Source organism: Pan paniscus, chromosome 23 (genome assembly GCF_029289425.2).
Source record: "Pan paniscus chromosome 23, NHGRI_mPanPan1-v2.0_pri, whole genome shotgun sequence".
In the NCBI taxonomy this organism is placed as follows: domain Eukaryota; kingdom Metazoa; phylum Chordata; class Mammalia; order Primates; family Hominidae; genus Pan; species Pan paniscus.
The window spans coordinates 63192886-63215572 of NC_085927.1; positions in this window are offsets into that span (position 1 = coordinate 63192886).

Sequence of the window (22687 nt, forward strand, 5' to 3'; positions counted from 1 at the left end):
CTGTGTAGATATTTCCATGTTTACACACATAGCATGGTAAATATTTCCATGTTTATACAGATTGCGGTGTAGATATGTCCATGATTATACAGATAGCATTGTAGATATTTTCATGTTTATACAGATAACGGTGTATATATTTCCATGTTTATACAGAGAGCGGTGTCGATATTTCCATGTTCATACAGACCACGGTGTAGATATTTCCATGTTTATACAGATAGCGGTGTAGATATTTCCATCTTTGCACAGATTGCTCTGTAGATATTTCCATTTTACACAGAGAGCTGGGTAGGTATTTCCTAGTTTACACAGATAGCTGTGTAGATATTTCCATGTTTACACAGATAGCATTGTATATATTTCCATGTTTATACAGATAGCGGTGTAGATATTTCCATGTTTCTACTGCTCGCGGTGTAGATATTTCCATATTTATACAGATGGCAGTGTAGATATTTCCATGTTTATAGAGATAGCGGTGTAGATATTTCCATATTTAAACAGATAACTGTGTAGATATTTCCATGTTTAAACAGTTAGTGGTGTAAATATTTCCATGTTTATACAGATCATGGTGTAGATATTTCCATGTTTATAGAGATTACGGTGTAGCTATTTCCATGTTTATACAGATTGCGGTGTAGATATTTCCATGTTTATACAGACTGCGGTGTAGATATTTCCATGTTTATACAGATAGCGGTGCAGATATTTCCATGTTTGTACAGATGGCGGTGTTGATATTTCCATCTATACACAGATGACCGTGTAGATATTTCCATGTTTATACAGATGGCGGCACAGATATTTCTATGGATATGTAGATGGCGGTGTAGATATTTCCATGTTTATACAGATAGCGGTGTACTTATTTCCATGTTTATATAGATAGCAGTACAGGTATTTCCATGTATATACGCATGGCTGTGTAGATATTTCCATGTTTATAGAGATAGCAGTGGATATATTTCCATGTTTATACAGATGGCGATGTAGACATTTCCATGTTTATACAGATAACTTTGTAAGTATTTCCATGTTTATACAGATGGCGGTGTAGATATTTCGATGTTTATAGGGATAGCAGTGGAGATATTTCCATGTTTATACAGATAGCAGTGTAGATATTTCCATGTTTATATAGATAGCGGTGTAGATATTCCCATGTATATACGCATGGCTGTGTAGATATTTCCATGTTTATACAGATGGCGGTGTAGACATTTCCATGTTTATACAGACAACTTCGTAAGTATTTCCATGTTTATACAGATGGCGGTGTAGATATTTCGATGTTTACAGTGATAGCAGTGGAGATATTTCCATGTTTATACAGATAGCGGTGTAGATATTTCCATGTTTATACTGATCGCGGTGTAGGTATTTCCATGTTTATAGAGATGTTGGTGTAGATTTTTCCATGTTCATAGAGATAGCGGTGTTGATTTTTCCATGTTTATACAGATAGCTGTGTGGATATTTCCATGTTTACACAGATAGGGGTGTAGATATTTCCATGATTATAGAGATGGCAGTGTAGATATTTCCATGTTTATACAGATCACGGTGTAGATATTTCCATGTTTATACAGATCGCGGTGTAGATATTTCAATGTTTATACAGATCATGGTGTAGTTATTTCCATGTTTATGCAGATCGCGTTCTTGATATTACCATGTTTATAGGGATAGCGGTGCAAATATTTCCACATTTATACAGATAGCAGTGTAGTTATTAGCATGTTTATACAGATAGCGGTGTAGATATTTCCATGTACAAACAGATGTCTTTGTATATATTTCCGTGTTTAAACAGATGGCGGTGTAGATATTTGTTTTTTTATACAAATAGCGGTGTAGATATTTCCATGTTTATACAGCTCGCGGTTTAGATATTTCCATCTTTATACACATAGCAGTGTAGATATTTCCATGTTTATTCAGATAGCGGTGAAGATATTTCCATGTCTATAGAGATAGCGGTGTAGTTATTTCCATATTTATACAGATTGCGGTGTAGATATTTCCATCTTTATACAGATGGCTGTGAAGATATTTCCATGTTTATACAGATGGCAGTGAAGATATTTCCATATTTATACAGACAGTGGTGTAGATATTTCCATGTTTATACAGATGGCGGTGTAGGTATTTCCATGTTTATAGCGATAGCGATGTAGGTATTTCCAAGTTTATACACCTTGCGGTGTAGATGTTTCCATGTTTATACAGATAGCGATGTAGATATTTTCATGTTTATACAGATAGCCGCGTTGGTATTTCCATGTTTATATAGATAACGATGTAGATATTTCCATGTTTATGCAGCTCGCGGTGTAGATATTTCCATCTTTATACAGATGGCAGTGTACATGTTTAAATGTTTATACAGATAGTGGTGTAGATATTTCCATGTTTATACAGGTGGTGGAGTAGATACTACCATGTTTATAGATATGGCGGTGTACATATTTCCAGGTATATAGAGATTGCGGTGTAGATATTTCCATGTTTATAGAGGTAGCAGTGTAGGTATTTCCATGTTTAAAGAGATAGCGGAGTAGATATTTACATTTTTATACAGATAGCGGTGAAGATATTTCCATATTTATGCAGATGGCGGTGTAGATATTTCCATGTTTACACAGATGTTGGTGTAGATATTTCCTTGTTTATACAGATAGCGGTTTACATATTTCCATGTTTATACTGATAGCGGTATAGAAATATCCATGTTTACAGAGATAGTGGTGCAGATATTTCCATCTTTGCATAGATTGTGGTGTAGATATTTCCATCTTTACAGAGATAGCTGTGTAGATATTTCCATGTTTACACAGATAGCATTGTAGATATTTCCATGTTTATACAGATAGTGTTGTAGGTATTTCCATGTTTATACAGATAGCGGTGTAGATATTACCACATTTATACAGATAGCGGTGTAGATATTTCCACGATTTACTGATAGCGCTGTAGATATATCCATGTTTATGGAGATAGCGGTGCAGATATTTCCATGTTTACAGAGATAGCGGTGTAGATATTTCCATCTTTGCACAGATTGCGGTGTGCATATTTCCATCTTTACACAGATAGCTGTGTAGATGTTTCCAAGTTTACACAGATAGCTGTGTAGATATTTCCGTGTTTACACAGATATCGTTGTAGATATTTCCATGTTTTTTGAAATTGCGGTGTAGATATTTCCATGTTTATACAGATAGCGGTGTTGTTATTTCCATGTTTATACAGACAGCGGTGTAGATATTTCCATGTTTGTGCAGCTCGCGTTGTAAATATTACCATCTTTATACAGATGGCAGTGTAGATATTCCCATGTTTATACAGATGGCGGTGTAGATAGTTCCATGTTTCTGGAGATGGTGGTGTAGATATTTTCATGTTTATAGAGGTGGCGTTGTAGATATTTCCATGTTTATAGAGATTGCGGTGTAGATATTTCCATGTTTATAGAGATAGCGTTGTAGGTATTTCCATGTTTATAGAGATAGCGGTGTAGTTATTTCCTTGTCTATACAGATGGCTGTGTAGATATTTCCATGTTTATACAGATAGCAGTGTAGATATTTCCATGTTTTTAGAGATGGTGGTGTAGATATTTCCATGTTTATACACATAGCGGTGTACATATTTCCATGTTTATAGAGACAGCGGTGTAGGTAATTCCATGTTTCTACAGATAGCGGTGCAGATATTTCCATGTTTATAGAGATGACTGTGTAGATATTTCCATGTTAATACAGATGGCAGTTAAGATATTTCGATGTTTACAGAGATAGCGGTGTAGATATTTCCATGTTTTTAGAGATAGCGGTGTAAATATTTCCATATTTGTGCAGATAGCGGTGTAGATATTTCCATCTTTATACAGATAATCATGTAGTTATTTCCATCTTTATACAGAGAGCGCTGTGCATATTTCCATGTTTATACAGATCATGGTGTAGATATTTCCATGTATTTACAGATAACGCTGTAGTTATTTCCATGTTTATCTAGATAGCGGTGTAGATATTTCCATGTATATATAGATGGCTGTGTAGACATTTCCATGTTTATACAGATGGCAGTGTAGATATTTCCATGTTTATAAAGAGAACTTTGTAGTTATTTCCATGTTTACACAGATGGTGGTGTAGATATTTCCATGTTTATGGAGATAGCGGTGTAGCTATTTCCATGTTTATACAGATAGCGGTGAAGATATCTCCATGTTTATACTGATCACGGTTTACATATTTCCATGTTTATAGAGATGGCGGTGTAGATATTTCCATGTTCATAGATATAGCGGTGTTGATATTTCCATATTTATAGAGATAGCGATGTGGATATTTCCATGTTTATACAGATAGCGGTGTAGATATTTCCATGTTTATAGAGATGGTGGTGTAGCTATTTCCACATTTATACAGATAGCGGTGTAGATATTGCCATGTTTATACAGATGGCGGTGTAGATATTTCCAAGTTAGTACAGATGGCGGTGTAGATATTTCCATGTTTATACAGATCACGGTGTTGATATTTCCATGTTTATACAGATCCTGGTGTAGATATTTCCATGTTTATACAGATCGCAGTGTTGATATTTCCATGTTTGTAGGGATAGCAGTGTAAATATTTCCACATTTATTCAGATATCAGTGTGGTCATTAGCATGTTTATACAGATATCGGTGTAGATATTTCCATGTATATAAAGATGGCTGTGTAGATATTTCCATGTTTATACAGATTGCGGGGTAGATATTTCCATGTTACACAGATGACTTTGTAGGTATTTCCATGTTTATACAGATAGCGGTGGAGATATTTCCATGTTTATACAGATCACGGTGTAGATATTTTCATGTTTATACAGATCGCGGTGTAGATATTTCCATGTTTATACAGATCCTGGTGTAGATATTTCCATGTTTATACAGATCGCGGTGTAGATATTTCCATGTTTATAGGGATAGCGGTGTAAATATTTCCACATTTATTCAGATATCGGTGCGGTTATTAGCATGTTTACACAGATATCGGTGTAGATATTTCCATGTATATACAGATGGCTGTGTAGATATTTCCATGTTTACACAGATGGCGGTGTAGATATTTCCATGTTATACAGATGACTTTGTAGGTATTTCCATGTTTTTACAGATAGCGGTGTAGATATTTCCATGTTTATAGAGATAGCTGTGTGGATATTTCCATGTTTATACAGATAGCGGTGGAGATATTTCCATGTTTATACAGAAAGCGGTGTAGTTATTTCCATGTTTATACAGATATCGGTGTAGATATTTCCATTTTTACACAGATGGCGGTGTAGATATTTCCATGTTTATAGAGATGGCGGTGTAGATATTTCCAGGTTTATAGAGATAGCGGTGTAGTTATTTACATGTTTATAGAGATAGCGGTGTGGATATTTCCATGTTTATACAGATAGCGGTGGAGATATTTCCATGTTTATAGAGATTCCGGTATAGATATTTCATATTTATAAAGATAGCGGTGTAGATATATCCATGTTTATACAGATAGCGTTGTAGATATTTCCATATTTATGCAGATAGCGGTGTATTTATTTCCCTCTTTATACAGAGAGCGCTGTACATATTTCCATGTTTATACAGATCATGGTGTAGATATTTCCATGTTTTTACAGATAACTTTGTAGATATTTCCATGTTTATCTAGATAGCGGTGTATATATTTCCATGTTTATACAGACCACGGTGTAGATATTTCTATCTTTCTACAGTTGGCAGTGTAGATATTTCCATGTTTATACAGATGGCGATGTAGATATTTCCATGTTTATATAGATGGCGGTGTAGGTATTTCCTTGTTTATGTAGATGACGGTGTAGATTTTTCCAAATTTATAGAGATGGCTGTGTATATATTTCCACATTAATAGAGATAGCGGTGTAGATATATCCATGTTTATGCAGATGGCGTTGTAGATATTTCCATGTTTATAGAGATAACAGTGTAGATATTTCCATATTTATATATATGGCGGTGTAGATATTTCCGTGTTTATACAGATAGCGGTGTAGATATTTCCATGTTTATACAGATAGCGATGTTGATGTTTCCATGTTTATAGGGATAGCGGTGTAGATATTTCCATGTTTATACAGATATCGGTGTAGATATTTCCATGTTTATACAGATGGCGGTGTAGATATTTCCCTGTTTATACAGATGGTGGTGTAGATATTTCCATGTTTTTACAGATGGCCTTGTAGATCTTTCCATGTTTATAGGGACAGCGGTGTAGATATTCCCAGGTTTATACAGATAGCGGTGTAGATATTTCCATGTTTATACTGATCGCGGTTTAGATATTTCCAAGTTTATAGAGATGGTGGTGTAGATATTTCCATGTTCAAAGAGATAGCGGTGTTGGTTTCTCCATGTTTATAGAGATAGCGGTGTGGATATTTCCATGTTTACACAGATAGCGGTGTAGATATTTCCATGTTTATAGAGATGGTGGTGTAGATATTTCCATGTTCAAAGAGATAGCGGTGATGGTTTCTCCATGTTTATAGACATAGCGGTGTGGATATTTCCATGTTTACACAGATAGCGGTGTAGATATTTCCATGTTTATAGAGATGGCCGTGTAGATAATTCCACATTTATATAGAGAGAGCGGTGTAAATATTTCCATGATTATACAGATGGCGGTGTAGGTATTTCCAAGATAATACAGATGGCTGTGTAGATATATCCATGTTTATACCGATCACGGTGTAGATATTTTCATGTTTATACAGATCGCGGTGCAGATATTTCCATGTTTATACCGATCCTGGTGTAGATATTTCCATGTTTATACAGATCGCGGTGTTGATATTTCCATGTTTATAGGGATAGCGGTGTAAATATTTCCACATTTATTCAGATAGCGGTGTGGTTATTAGCATGTTTATATAGATAGCGGTGTAGATAATTCCATGTATATACAGATGGCTGTGTAGATATTTCCATGTTTATTCAGATCGCGGTGTAGATATTTCCATGTTTATACACATTGAGGTGTAGATATTTCCATGTTTATACAGATCGCGGTGTAGGTATTTCCATGTTTATACAGAAAGCGGTGTACATATTTCCATGTTTATACAGATATCGGTGTAGATATTTCAATGTTTACACAGATGGCTGTGTAGATATTTCCATGTTTACAGAGATGGCTGTGTAGATATTTCCATGTTTATAGAGATAGCCGTGTAGATATTTCCATGTTTATAGAGATAGCGGTGTGGATATTTCCATGTTTATACAGATAGCGGTGTAGATATTTCCATGTTTATAGAGATTGCTGTATAGAAATTTCATATTTATACAGATAGCTGTGTAGATATATCCATGTTTATACAGATAGCCGTGTAGATATTTCCATGATTATACAGATAGCGGTGTAGATATTTCCACGTTTATACAGATGACAGTGTAGGTATTTCCATCTTTCTACAGATGGCAGTGTAGATATTTCCATGTTTATACAGATGGCGGTGTAGATATTTCTATGTTTATATAGATGGCAATGTAGATAGTTTCTTGTTTATGTAGATGGCGGTGTAGATATCTCCATGTTTAAAGAGATGGTGGTGTATATATTTCCATGTGGATAGAGATAGCGGTGTAAATATATCCATGTTTATAGAGATAGCGGTGTAGATATTTCCATGTTTGTAGAGATAGCGGTGTAGATATTTCCATGTTTCTACAGATAGTAGTGGAGCTATTTCCATGTTTATACTCATAGCAGTGTAGATATTTCCATGTTTATACAGATAGCGGTGTAGATATTTCCATGTTTATACAGATGGCTGTGCCGATATTTCCATGTTTATACATTGTTCTCTGTAGATATTTCCATGTTTATATACATGGCAGTGTAAATATTTCCAGGTTTATACAGATGACTGTGTAGCTATTTCCATGTTAATACAGATGGCGGTGTAGATATTTCCATGTTTATAGAGACAGCAGTGTAGATATTTCCATGTTTATAGAGATAACGGTGTAAATATTTCCATAGTTATACAGACAGTGGTGTATATATTTCCATGTTTATACAGATAACGGTGTAGATATTTCCATCTTTATACAGATAACTTTGTAGATAATTCCAAGATTATACAAACGGTGGTGTAGATATTTCCATGTTTCTACACATGACTGTGTAGGTATTTCCATGTTTATACAGATGGCTGTGCCGATATTTCCATGTTTATACAGTGTTCTCTGTAGATATTTCCATGTTTACATAGATGGCGGTGTAAACATTTCCAGGTTTATACAGATGACTGTGTAGCTATTTCCATGTTAATACAGATGGCGGTGTAGATATTTCCATGTTTATAGAGATAGCAGTGTAGATATTTCTATGTTTTTAGAGATAACGGTGGGAATATTTCCATATTTATACAGATAGTGGTGTATATATTTCCATGTTTACACAAATAGCGGTGTAGATATTTCCATCTTTATACAGAGAGTGCTGTACATATTTCCATGTTTATACAGATCATGGTGTAGATATTTCCATCTTTATACAGATAACTTTGTAGATATTTCCACGTTTATGCAAACGGTGGTGTAGATATTTCCATGTTTCTACACATGACTGTGTAGGTATTTCCATGTTTATACAGATGGCGGTGTAGATATTTCCATGTTAATAGAGATAGCGGTGTAGATATTTCCATGTTTATACAGATAGCCGTGTAAATATTTCCATGTTTATACAGATCGTGTTGAAAATATTTCCTTGTTTATACAGATACCGTTGTAGATATTTGCATGTTTATACAGACCGCAGTGTAGATATTTCCATGTTTACAGTTAGCGGTGTAGATATTTCCATGTTTCTACAGATACCGGTGTAGATATTTGCATGTTTATACAGACTGCAGTGTAGATATTTCCATGTTTATAGAGATAGCGGTGTAGATATTTCCATGTTTATACAGATAACGGTGTAGATATTTCCATGTTTGTGCAGATAGCGGTGTTGTTATTTCCATGTTTATACAGACGGCGGATTAGATATTTCCATGTTTGTGCAGCTTGCGTTGTAAATATTTCCATCTTTATACAGATGGCAGTGTAGGTATTTCCATGTTTATATGGATGGCGTTGTATATAGTTCCATGTTTCTGGAGATGGCGGTGTAGATATTTGCATATTTATAGAGTTGGCGTTGTAGATTTTCCATGTTTATAGAGATTGCGGTGTAGATATTTCCAAGTTTTTAGAGATAGCGGTGTGGGTATTTCCATGTATATAAATATAGCGGTGAAGTTATTTCCATGTTTATACAGATGGCTGTGTAGATATTTCCATGTGTATACAGATGACAGTGTAGATATTTCCTTGTTTTTAGAGATGGTGGTGTAGATATTTTCATGTTTATACAGATGGCGGTGTAGATATTTTCATGGTTATGGAGATGGCGTTGTAGATATTTCCATGTTTCTAGAGATAGCGCTGTAGGTATTTCCATGTTTGTACAGATAGCAGTGTAGATATTTCCATGTTTATGCAGATGGCGTTGTAGATATTTCCAGGTTTATAGAGATAGCGGTGTAGATATTTCCATATTTATGGAGATGGCGGTGTAGATATTTCCAAGTTTATACAGATAGCATTGTTGATATTTCCATGTTTATACAGATAGCGATGTTGACATTTCCATGTTTATAGGGATAGCGGTGTACATAATTTCTTGTTTATACAGATAGCTGTGTTGTTATTTCCATGTTTATACAGATAGCGGTGTAGATATTTCCATGTTCATTCAGAAGGCGGTGCAGATATTTTGATGTTTACAGAGATGGCGGTGTAGATATTTCTTTGTTTATTGAGATAGCGGTGTAGTTATTTCCATGTGTATAGAGATATTGTTGTAGGTATTTCCATGTTTATAGAGACAGTGGTGTAGATATTTCCATGTTTATTCAGATAGCGGAGTAGATATTTCCATGTTTATACACATGGCGGTGTAGATAGCTTCATGTTTATGGAGATGGCCTTGTAGTTATTTTCATGTTTATAGAGATGGCGGTGTAGATATTTCCATGTTCATAGAGATAGCGGTGTAGATATTTCCATGTTTATACAACTAGCACTGTAGATATATCCATGTTTATACAGCTCTCGGAGTAGTTATTTCCATGTTTATACATATGGCAGTGTAGATATTTCCATGTTTATACAGATAGCGGTGTAGATACTTCCGTGTTCATACAGATGGTGGTGTATATATTTCCATGTTTATGGAGATCACAGTGCAGATATTTTCAGGTTTATATTGATGGCGGTTTAGATATTTCCATGTATTTAGAGATGGCAGTTTAGATATTTCCATGTATATATAGATAGCGGTGTAGGGATTTCCGTGTTTATAGAGATGGCGGTGAGGATATTTCCATGTCAATGCAGATGGCTGTGCAGATATTTCCCTATGCGTACAGATGGCAGTGTAGATATTTCCATGTTTAAGCAGATTGTGGTGTCGATATTTCCATGTTTAAACAGATGGTTGTGTAGGTATTTCCATGTTTATTGGGATAGCGGTGTAGATATTTCCATGTTTATACAGATCATGGTGTAGATATTTCCATGTTTATAGAGATGGCGGTGTAGATATTTCCATGTTTATACAGATATCGGTGTAGATATTTCCATGTTTATACAGAGAGCGGTGTAGGTATTACCATGTTTACACAGATAGCGGTGTAGATATTTCCATCTTTGAACAGATTGTGGTGTGTATATTTCCATGTTTATTCAGATAGCGGTGTAGATATTTCCATGTTTAAGCAGATAGCTCTGTAGATATTTCCAAGTTTACACAGATATCATTGAAGATATTTCCATGTTTATAGATATAGCGGTTTAGATATTTCCATGTTTATACAGATAGCTGTGCTGTTATTTCCATGTTTATATAGATAGCGGTTTAGATTGTTCCATGTTTATGGAGATGGCGGTGTAGATATTTTCTTGTTTATAGAGATGGTGTTGTAGATATTTCCATTTTTATAGAGATGACTGTGTAGATATTTCCATGTTTATACAGATTGCGGTGTAGATATTTCCATGTTTATACAGATAGCCGTGGAGATATTTCCTTGTTTATACACATCGTGTTGTAGATATTTCTATATTTATACAAAGAACCGTGTAGATATTACCATGTTTATACAGGTAGTGATGTTCATATTTCCTTGTTTATACAGATCGTGGTGTAGATATTTCCATTTTCCTCAGATGGCAGTTCAGATATTTCCATGTTTATACAGATGGCGGTGTAGATATTTCCATGTTTATACAGATAACGGTGGACAAATTTCCATATTTATACAGATAGCGGGGTATATATTTCCAAGTTTATACAGATAGCGGTGTTGATTTTTCCAAGTTTATACAGATGGCGGTGTAGATATTTGTATGTTTATACAGATGGTGGTGTAGATATTTGCATGTATATGCTGATGGCGGTGAAGGTATTTCCACGTTTATAGAGATGGCGGTGTAGATATTTCTATGTTTATAGAGATAGCGTTGTACATATTTCCATGTTTATAGAAATGGTGGTGTAAGTATTTCCATGTTTGTAGAGATAGCGGTGTAGATATTTCTATGTTTATACAGATAGCGGTGTAGATATTTCCATATTTATACAGATAGCAGTGTTGATAATTGCACGTTGATACAGATAGCGGTGTAGATATTTCCAGGTTTATAAAACTCGCAGTGTAGATATTTCCGTCTTTATACAGATGGCAGTGTAGATATTTCCATCTTTAGACAGATATCGGTGTAGATATTTCCATGTTTATACATATGGCGGTGTAGATAGTTCCATGTTTATGAAGATGGCCGTGTAGATATTTTCATGTTTATACAGATGCCGTGTAGATATTTCCATGTTTAGAGATAGTTGTGTAGATATTTCCATGTTTATACAGATGGCTGTGTAGATATTTTCATGTTTATAGAGATGGTGTTGTAGATATTTCCATGTTTATACAGATGACTGTGTAGATATTTCCATGTTTATACAGATGGCGTTGAAGATATTTCCGTGTTTGTACAGATAGCGGTTTAGATATTTCCATGTTTATACAGAAAACGTTGTAGATATTTCCATGTTCATACAGGTAGCGGTGTAGATATTCCCATGTTTATACTGATCGCGGTGTAGATATTTCCATTAACCTCAGATGGCAGTGTAGATATTTCCATGTTTATACAGATGGCTGTGTAGATATTTCCATGTTTATACAGATAGCTTTGTAGATATTTCCATGTTCATGAAGATATCGATGTAGATATTTCCATGTTTATAGAGATGGCGGTGTATATATTTCCATATTTATACTAATAGCGGTGTAGATATTTCCATGTTTATACAGATAGTGGTGTAGATATTTCCATGTTTATACTGATGGCTGTGTAGATATTTCCATGTGTATACAGATGGCCGTGCAGTTATTTCCATGTTTATAGAGACGGTGGTGTAGATATTTCCATCTACATACAGATGACTCTGTAGATATTTCCATATTTATACAGAAGGCGGTGTATATATTTCCATGTACATTCAGATAGTGTTGTAGATATTTCCATGTTTATAGAGATAGCGGTGTAGATATTTCCATGTTTATAGAGATAGCGGTGTAGATATTTCCATATTTATACAGATAGCGGTGTAGATATTTCCATGTTTATACAGATGGTGTTGAAGATATTTCCATGTTTATAGAGATGGCTGTGTAGATATTTCCATGTTTATACATACGGCAGTGTAGATATTTCCCTGTTTATACACATTGTGGTGTAGATATTTCAATGTTTATATAGATGACTGTGTAGGTATTTCCATGTTTATAGAGATGGTGGTGTAGATATTTCCATGTTTATAGAGATAGCCATGAAAGTATTTCCAGGTTTATAAAGATAGAGGTGTAGACATGTCCATGTTTACAGGGATAGCGGTGTAGATATTTCCAAGTTTATGCAGAAATCGGTGTAGATATTTCCATGTTTGAAGAGATGATTGTGTATATATTTCCATGTTTTTACTGATGGCTGTGTAGATATTTCCATGTTTATACAGATATCGGTTTCGCTATTTCCATGTTTATACAGATTGAGGTGTAGATATTTCCATGTGTACAGAGATGGCTGTGTAGATATTTCTATGTTTATACAGATGGCCGTGTAGCTATTTCTATGTTTATACAGACGGTGGTGTAAATATTTCCATGTTTACACAGATGGCGTTGCAGATATTTCCATGTTTATGCAGATGGCTGTGTAGATATTTCCATGTTTATAGAGACGGCGGTGTATATATTTCTATGTTTGTAGTGATAGCGGTGTAGATAATTCCATGTTTATAGAGATGGTGATGTAGTTATTTCCATGTTTGCAAAGATAGTGGTGTAGATATTTCCATGGTTATACAGATAGCGGAGTAGATATTTCCATCTTCATACAAATAGTGGTGTAGATATTTCCATGTTTATACAGATAGCGGTCTAGATATATCCATGTTTTTACAGTGAGTGGCGCAGATATTTCCATGTTTACAGAGATAGAGGTGTAGATATTTCCATATTTGCACAGATAGCGGTGTAGATATTTCCATCCTCACACAGATTGCGGTGTACATATTTCCATGTTTAAACAGACAGCTGTGTAGGTATTTCCATATTTACACAGATAATGTTGTACATATTTCCATGTTTATAGAGATTGCTGTGTAGATATTTACATGTTTATACAGATAGCAGTGGAGATATTTCCATGTTTATCCAGATAGCGCTGCAGATATTTGCATGTTTATACAGATTGCGTTGTAGATATTTCCATGTTTATACAGATAGTGGTGTAGATATTTCCATGTTTATGCAGATAGCGGTGAAGATATTTCCATGTTTATACAGAGAGCGGTGGAGATATTTCCATGTTTATACAGATAGCGGTGGAGATATTTCCATGTTTATAGAGATGGTGGTGTAGATATTTTCAAGATTATGCGGATAGCAGTGTAGATATTTTCATGTTTATAGAGACAGTGGTGTAGATATTTCCATGTTTATACAGGTAGCGGTGTAGATATTTCCATATTTACAGAGATAGCGGTGTAGATACTTCCATATTTATAGAGATAGCGGTGTAGATATATTTATGTTTATTCAGATGGCGGTGTAGATAATTCCATGTTTACACAGAGAGCGGTGTAGACATTTCCATGTTTATAGAGATACTGGTGTAGATATTTCCATATTTATACAGATAGCGGCCTAGATATTTCCATGTTTATACAGATAGTGGTGTAGATATATCCATGTTTATACAGAATGTGGTGTAAATATTTCCATGTCTATTCAGATAGCGGTGTAGATATTTCCATGTTTATATAGAGAGTGGTATACATATTTCCATGTTTACAGTGATAGAGGTGTAGTTATTTCCATATTTGCACAGATTGCTGTGTAGGTATTTCCATCTTCATGCAGATTGCGGTGTACATATTTCCATGTTTATATAGACAGCTGTGTAGATATTTCCATGTTTACGCAGATAGTGTTGTAGATATTTCCATGTTTATAGAGATTGCGGTGAAGATGTTTCCATGTTTATAAAGATAGCGGTGTAGATATTTCCATGTTTATACAGATAGCGGTGGAGATATTTCCATGTTTATACAGATAGCGCTGTAGATATTTGCACGTTTATACAGATAGCGGTGTAGATATTTCCATGTTTATAAAGATAGCGGTGTAGATATTTCCATGTTTATTCTGATAGCGGTGAAGATATTTCCATGTTTATACAGAGAGCGGTGGGGGTATTTCCATCTTTATACAGAGAGTGGTGGAGATATTTCCATGTTTCTAGATTTGGTTGTGTAGATATTTCCAAGTTTATGCAGGTAGCGGTGTAGATATTTCCATGTTTATAGAGATAACGGTGTAGATATGTCCATGTTTATACAGGTAGCGGCATAGATATTTCCATGTTTACAGAGATAGCGGTGTAGGTATTTCCATGTTTATACAGATAGCGGTGTAGATATTTGTATGTTTATTTAGATGGTGGTGTAGATATTTCCATGTTTATACAGATAGCAGTGTGGCTATTACCATGTTTATACAGATGACAGTGTAGATATATCCATGTTTATATAGATAGTGTAGTAGATATTTCCAAGTTTATAACGATAGCGGTGCAGATATTTCCAAGTTTATAGAGTTAGCGGTGGAGATATTTCCATGTTTATACAGATAGCGGTGGACATATTTCCATGTTTGTACAGATAACGATGTAGATATTTCCATGTTTATGCTGATAGCGATGTAGATATTTCCATGTTTATGCAGATAGCGGTGTTGATATTTCCATGTGTATAGAGATAGCCATGTAGATATTTCCATGTTTATACAGATAGCGGTGTAGACATTTCCATGTTTATAGGGATAGCAGTGTGGGTATTTCCATATTTATACAGATAGCGGTGTGGATATTTCCATGTTTATATGGATAGCGGTGTAGATATTTCTATGTTTATCGAGATAGCGGTGTAGTTATTTCCATGTTTATAAAGATGACTGTGTACGTATTTCCATGTTTATACAGATGGCAGTGTAGATATTTCCATGTTTATAGAGGTAGCAGTGTAGATATTTCCATATATATACAGATAGCCGTGTAGATATTTCCAAGTTTATTCAGATGGTGGTGTAGATATTTCCATGTTTATACAGATAGCGGTGTGGCTATTTCCATGTTTATACAGATGGCAGTGAGGATATTTCCATGTTTGTACAGATGGCGGTGTAGATATTTCCATGTCTATATAGATAGCGGTGTAGATATTTCCATGTTTATACAGATAGCCGTGTAGATATTTCTATGTTAATACAGATAGCGGTGGAGATATTTCCATGTTTATACAGATGGCGGTGTAGATATTTCCATGTTTCTACAGATGACTGTGTAGATATTTCCATATTTTTACAGATGGCGGTGTAGATATTGCCATGTTTATACAGATAGCGATGTAGATAGTTTCATGTTTATAGAAATGGCTGTGTAGATATTTCCATGTTTATACAGATGGCAGTGTAGATATTTCCGTGTTTATACAGATAGTGGTGTGGATATTTCTTTGTTTATACAGATGACTGTGTAGGTATTTCCATGTTTATACAGATGGCAGTGTAGATATTTCCATATTTATAGAAATAGCCATGTAGATATTTCCATGTTTATACAGATAGTGGTGTAGACATTTCCATGTTTATAGAGATAGCGGTGTAGATATTTCCATATTTATACAGATAGCGGTGTAGATATTTCCATGTTTATACAGATAGCGGTGTAGATGTTTCTATGTTTATACAGATAGCGGTGCAGATATATCCATGTTTATACAGATCGTGGTGTAGATATTTCCATGTTTCTACAGACAGCGGTGTACATATTTCCATGTTTATATAGATAGCAGAGTAGATTATTCCATATTTACAGAGATAGATTTGTAGATATTTCCATATTTGCAGATAGCGGTGTAGATATTTCCATGTGTGAAGAGATGACTGTGTAAATATTTCCATGTTGTTACTGATGGCTGTGTAGATATTTCCAAGTTTATACAGATATCGGTGTGGCTATTTCCATGTTTATGCAGATAGATTTGTAGATATTTCCATGTTTATAGAGATGGCTATGTAGATATTTCTATGTTTATACAGATGGCAGTGTAGCTATTTCTATGTTTTTACAGGCGGTGGTGTAGATATTTTCATGTATATACAGATGACTGTGTAGTTATTTCCACGTTTATACAGATGGCGGTGTAGATATTTCCATGTTTATAAAGATAGCCGTGTAGATATTTCCATGTTTATACCGATAGTGGTGTAGACTTTTCCATGTTTATAGAGATAGCAGTGTAGATATTTCCATATTTATACAGACAGTGGTGTACATATTTCCATGTTTATACAGGTGATGGTGTAGATATTTCCATGTTTATACAGATAGTGGTGTACATATTTCCATGTTTATACGGATAGTGGTGTAGACATTTCCATGTTTATACAGGTAGCGGTGTAGATATTTCCATATTTATACAGATAGCGGTGTAGATATTTCCATGTTTATACAGATAGCGGTGTAGATATTTCCATGTTTATACAGATATTGGTGTAGATATTTCCATGTTTACAGAGATAGAGTTGTAGATATTTCCATATTTGCACACATTGCGGTATAGATATTTCCATCCTAACACAGATTGCGGTGTACATATTTCCATGTTTACATAGACAGCTGTGTAGATATTTCCGTGTTTACACAGATAGTGTTGAAGATATTTCCATGTTTATAGAGATTGCTGTGTAGATATTTCCATGTTTATAAAGATAGCGGTGTAGATATTTCTAAGTTTATACAGACAGCGGTGGAGATATTTCCATGTTTATACTGATAGCACTGTAGATATTTGCATGTTTATACAGATAGCGGTGCAGATATATCCATGTTTATACAGATTGTGGTGTAGATATTTCCATGTTTATACAGATAGCGGTGCAGATATTTCCATGTTTATACAGATAGCGGTGCAGATATATCCATGTTTATACAGATTGTGGTGTAGATATTTCCATGTTTATAAAGATAGCTGTGTAGATATTTCTAAGTTTATACAGATTGCGGTGGAAATATTTCCATGTTTATACATATAGCGATGAAGATTTTTCCAGGTTTATACAGATAGCGGTGTAGATATTTCCATGTTTATACAGATAGCGGTGTAGATATTTCCATGGTTATACAGATAGCGGTGGAGATATTTCCATATTTATACAGATGGCGGTGTAGATATTTCGAAGTTTATACATATCGTTCTGTAGATATTTCCTTGTTTATACACATTGCGGTGTAGTTATTTCCATGTTTATACAGATAGCGGTGTAGTTATTTTCATGTTTATAGAGATACCGGTGTAGATATTTCCATGTGTATACAGATGGCAGTGTAGATATTTTCATGTTTATACAGATGGAGGTGTAGATATTTCCATGTTTATACAGATGATTGTGTAGATATTTCCATATTTTTACAGATGGAGTTGTAGATATTTCCAGGTTTATGCAGATAGCGTTTTAGCTATTTTCATATTTATACAGATATCCATGTAGATATTTCCATGTTTATAGAGATGGCTGTGTATGTATGTCGATGTTTATAGAGATGGCAGTGTTGATATTTCCGTGTTTATACAGATATTGCTGTGGATATTTCTATGTTTATACAGATAGCGGTGTAGATATTTCCATGTTTATAGTGTTAGCCTTGTAGACATTTACATCTTTATTCAGATGGAGGTGTAGATATTTCCATGTTTTTACAGATGGTGGTGTAGATATTTCCATGTTTATACAGATAGCGGTGTGGCTATTTCCATGTTTATAGAGATAGCGGTGTAGATATTTCCATGTTTATAGAGATCGTTGTGATGATATTTCCATGTTTATACTGATAGCAGTGTAGATATTTCCATGTTTATATAGATAGTGGTGTAGATATTTCCATGTTTATACAGATGACTTTGTAGGTATTTCCATGTATATACAGATGGCGGTGTAGGCAGTTCCATCTTTATAGAGATAGCCATGAAAATATTTCCATGTTTATACAGCTCGCGGTGTAGATATTTTCATCCTTATACAGATGGCAGTGTAGATATTTCCATGCTTATAAAGATAGTGGTGTAGATATTTCCATGTTTATAGGGATGTCTGTGTAGATATTTTCATGTTTATACAGATGGCAGTGTGGATATTTCCATATTTATACAGATAGTGCTGTAAATATTTCCATGTTTATACAGATGAATCTGTAGTTATTTCCATGTTTATACAGATGGCGGTGAAGATATTTCCATGTTTATAGAGATGGCATTGTAGATATTTCCAGGTTTATACAGATAGCAGTGTAGACAATTCCATGTTTATAGAGATAGCGGTGTAGATATTTCCATATTTATACAGATAGCAGTGTAGATATTTCCATGTTTATACAGATAGCGGTGTAGATATTTCCATGTTTATACAGATTGCTGTGTAGGTATTTCCATGTTTATATAGATAGCGGTGTAGATATTTCCATGTTTATACAGATAACAGTGTAGATATTTCCATGTTTTTACAGATGGCGGTGTTGAGGTTTCAATGTTTATACAGATAGTGGTGTAGATATGTCCATGTTTACAGAGATGGCTTTGTAGATATTTCCATGTTTATACAGATGGCAGCGTAGATATTTCCATGTTTATACAGATAGTGGTGTAGATATTTCCATGTTTATATAGATGACAGTGTAGTTATTTCCATGTTAATATAGATGGCGGTGCAGATATTTCCATGTTTATACAGATAGCCCTGTAGATATTTCCATGTTTATACAGATAGCAGTATAGCCATTTCCATGTTTATAGAGATAGCGGTGTAGATCTTTCCATATTTATACAGATAGCGGTGTAGACATTTTCATGTTTATAGAGATAGCGGTGTAGTTATTTCCATGTTTATACAGACAGCGGTGTAGATATTTCCATGTTCATACAGATAGCGGTGTAGACAATTCCATGTATATAGAGATAGCGGTGTAGATATTTCCATGTTTATACAGATGGCAGTGAAGATATTTCCATGTTTATACAGATGGAGGTGTAGATATTTCCATGTTTATACAGATGACTGTGTGGATATTTCCATGTTTATACAGATAACGGTGTAGACAATTCCATGTTTATAGAGATAGCGATGTAGATTTTTCCATATTTATACCGATAGCGGTGTAGGTATTTCCATGTTTATACAGATAGCGGTCTAGGCATTTCCATGTTTATACGGATTGCGGTGTAGGCATTTCCATGTTTATATAGATAACGGTGTACATATTTCCATGTTTATACAGATGACATTGTAGTTATTTCCATGTTTTTACACATGGCGGTGTTGATGTTTCAATGTTTATACAGATATTGGTGTAGATATGTCCATGTTTATAGAGATGGCTGTGTAGATATTTCCATGTTTCTACAGATGGCGGTGAATATATTTCCTTGTTTATACAGACAGCGGTGTAGATATTTCCATGTTTATACAGGTAGCGGTGTAGATATTTCCATCTTTACAGAGATAGCGGTGTACATATTTCCATCTTTGCACAGATTGCTGTGTAGATATTTCCATGTTTACGCAGATAGCTGTGTAGATATTTCCAAGTTTACACAGATAGCTGTGTAGATATTTCCATGTTTACACACATAGCATGGTAGATATTTAAATGTTTATTCAGAATGCGGTGTAGATATGTCCATGATTATACAGACAGCGGTGTAGATATTTTCATGTTTATACAGATAGTGGTGGAGATATTTCCATGTTTATAGAGACTGCGGTATAGAGATATCCATGTTTATAGAGATAGCGGTGTAGATATTTCCATGTTTACAGAGATCGCGGTGCAGATGTTTCCATATTTGCATATATTGTTGTGTAGATATTTCCATTTTTACACAGATGGGTGGGTAGATATTTCCAAGTTTACACAGATAGCTGTGTAGATATTTACATGTTTACACAGATAGCATTGTATATATTTCCATGTTTATACAGATAGCGGTGTAGTTATTTCCATGCTTATATAGATATCGGTGTAGATATTTCCATGTTTATACAAATAGTGGTGGAGATATTTCCCTGTTTAAACAGATAGCGATGTAGATATTTCCATGTTTATACAGATAGCGGTGTAGATATTTCCATGTTTATAGAGATAGCGGTGTAGATATTTCCATGTTTATGCAGATGGCTGTGTAGATATTTCCATGTGTGTACAGAGGGCAGTGTACATATTTCCATGTTTCTACAGATGGCAGTGTAGATATTTCCATGTTTATACAGATAGCGGTGTGGATATTTCCATCTTTGCACAGATTGCGGTGTAAGTATTGCCAAATTTACACAGATAGCGGTGTAGATATTTCCAAGTTTACACAGATAGCTGTGTAGATATTTCCATGATTACAGAGATAGCATTGTATATATTTCCATTTTTATACAGATTGCGATGTAGATATTTCCATGTTTATACAGCTCGCGGTGTAGATATTTCCATCTTTATACAGAAGGAAGTGTAGATATTTCCATGTTTATACAGATAGCGGTGTAGATATTTACATGTCAATAGAGGTAGCGGTGGTGATATTTCCATGTTTATACAGACAGCGATGTAGATATTTCCATGTTTATACAGATTGCTTTGTAGGTATTTCCATGTTTATAGAGGTAGCAGTGTAGATATTTCCATGTTTATACAGATGGCTGTGTAGTTATTTCTATGTTTATAGAGATAGCGGTGTAAATATCTCCATGTTTATAGAGATGGTGGTGGAAGTATTTTCATGTTTGTAGAGATAGCGCTGTAGATATTTCCATGTTTATACAGATAACGGTGTTGGTATTTCCATGTTTATAGAGATAGCGGTGTAGATATTTCCATGTTTATACAGCTCGCGGTGTAGATATTTCCATCTTTATACAGATGGCAGTGTAGATATTTCCATGTTTATACAGATAGCGGTGTAGATATTTCCTTGTCTATAGAGATAGTGGTGTAGATATTTCCATATATATACAGATTGCGGTGCAGATATTTCCATCTTTATACAGATGGCGGTGTAGACATTTCCATGTTTATACAGGTGGCAGTGAAGATATTTCCATGTTTATACAGATAATGGTGTAGATATTTCCATGTTTATACAGATGGCTGTGTAGATATTTCCATGTTTTTACAGATGACTTTGTCGGTATTTCCATGTTTATACAGAGGGCGGTGTAGGTACTTCCATGTTTATAGAGACAGCTGTGTAGATATTTCCATGTTTATAGAGATAGCGGTGTAGATATTTCCATGTTTATACAGATTGCGGTGTAGATATTTCCATGTTTATACAGACAGCAGTGGAGATATTTCCAGGTTTATACTCATAGCTGTGTATATATTTCCATGTTGATAGAGACAGTGGTGTAGGTATTACCATGTTTATACAGATAGCGGTGCAGATATTTCCATGTTTATACAGATGCCTAGGCAGATATTTCCATATTTATACAGAGGGCTGTGTAGATGTTTCCATGTTTATACAGATGGCAGTGTAGATATTTCCATGTTCCTACACATGACTTTGTAGATACTTCCATGTTTATACAGATGGCTTTGTAGATATTTCCATGTTTATAGAGAAAGCGGTGCAGATATTTCCATGTTTATACAGATAGCGGTGTAAACATTTCCATGCTTATACAGATCGTGGTGTAGATATTTCCATGTTTATACAGATACTGGTGTAGATATTTCCATGTTTATACAGACCGCAGTGTAGATATTTCCACGTTTATAGAGATAGCGGTGTAGATATTTCCATGTTTGAACAGATGGCGGTGTAGATGTTTCCATCTATACACAGATTGCCGTGTAGATGTTTCCATGTTTATACAGATGGCATTGCAGATATTTCCATGTTTATACAGATGGTGGTGTAGATATT